Source organism: Thalia democratica, chromosome 4 (assembly GCF_965202585.1).
Source record: "Thalia democratica chromosome 4, ktThaDemo2.hap1.1, whole genome shotgun sequence".
In the NCBI taxonomy this organism is placed as follows: Eukaryota; Metazoa; Chordata; class Thaliacea; order Salpida; family Salpidae; genus Thalia; species Thalia democratica.
This window is the reverse complement of record NC_139168.1, coordinates 56,376,019-56,377,700: the sequence shown is the minus strand read 5'-3', so window position 1 is coordinate 56,377,700 and position 1,682 is coordinate 56,376,019. Positions and strand designations below refer to the sequence as shown.

The following is a 1,682-nucleotide window of genomic DNA, read 5'->3' as shown; positions in this document are numbered from 1 at the left end:
ATTATTAAATAAAAATGAAGTTCTAGTTACATAATTCTAACAAAACACCATAAAGTAATATTGTTTACAAGTTAGTAGAATTATGAAGCTCTCTATATTATATTTCATTATCTTTACATATCATATCGTTCATTATTAAACTAAACGAATTAACCAAGCAGTTATTTTTCAAAGTGTAGTTAAATTATTTACAAAAAGTAAAAACTATAAAAGTAGTTTATTGTAAACAATGAGTCGAGTAATAAAAATAGAAGTTTAAAAGAGTCATTTTTAATATTAATCTATTTTAACATAAACGACTTTTTGATACAGCCAGATTTATATATAGTTTTAGTAAATATACTTATTCTAATTGCCTAAGTAATCTTAAGATAAATTAAGTTATAAAATTATATCAAAACTGTTGAGTATTTAGATCTAAAAAAAAATTGGAACTACATCTGAAAAGTATTTAAAATCACAACATTAATTCAGTTATCTTCAAGTTCTTCCATCTCTTTTTTCATTAACTCTCTAGCCTGTTTAATTTTATCAAACATATTGTAATGCATTTTACGTTTGTCTTCAAACTTTTTCTTTTTTATAGCTTCTTTTGCTGTCTTTCTTGGCTGATCTAAATCTTGTTTGGGTTGTTCAGTTAACTTTTTAACAAGTTCCTCTGAATTTAACTGTGGGGCAAACTCCTTTTCTAACTCATCATTCGAATAATTGTAAGGTGTCTTAGGCTCGTCAATTTTCATGTGTCCATAATCTTTGTCAACAGGGTGGTGGGTTGCTAATACATTTTCCTCATCAAAAGTTGCTGGTTTTGTGTTTTTTTTATGATTTGGAGCCTTCAATATTCCTTTTAATGGACGATTGCTAGACATATTATATTTTTTGCTGAAAATATTTAGAAAAATCAACTAAAAAAATAATTTTACAAACTAAAAAAATAGTATACTAAAATTCAGCATTTATAATTTTTAATGCACTATACAATTTATAGTATTCTTAGTTTTTAATTTGATCACTGGATCACGTAACTTTCTCATCATAAATCATTTAAATCTAAGAAAATACTTATAAGTTATACTAAAAAAGGTTCCAGCAGACTTAACAGTGTATTTATCTCATTTTGCATTTTATTAAAAGTAACAATAAATTGTTTTAGTAAAAACATCTTAACAGTTTAACATAATAAACTTAAGATTTAATAAACAGAAAAATTGTACAACTTAAAAGTTTTTAAGCAAAACATAAAACAGAGAAATATGATTTTGGTATAACTTACTAAAAAACTTAAAATATATAAGATTGAAAGAAAGAATTTCACCTTTACTTTATAAAAACCACTGGTTTTGGATTTAGTTATAACTTTAAAGTTAGAACTAGAAGTTACATTTTAAAGAATTAAAAATGTAATTAAATTATGAGATAATATAAGTTTTATAAAATGTCTCAATACAAATATAATAATGAAATATTTTTTATCTCAGATTTTCAGAATTTTTTTTAATACTTTTTAAAAAGATATTTAAAGGGCTGATAATTTTCAACTAGGGATCATTTCAACTTTTGTTAATTTAACTTGATCAGATCAAACTAAACAATTATATACTTATACTTTTTAAATTTGATAATTTCAAAGTCTATTTGTTTTCAATTAATTTTCAATACAAAGATAACCTATTTTCTATTAA

At 22.9% G+C, this 1,682-nt stretch overlaps 1 pseudogene; it reads right to left on the bottom strand.

Moving 5' to 3' along the window:
* Positions 1–200: 200 nt before the first annotated feature.
* LOC145834901 (protein phosphatase inhibitor 2 pseudogene) lies at positions 201–878 on the bottom strand (annotated as a pseudogene).
* Positions 879–1,682: the final 804 nt, after the last annotated feature.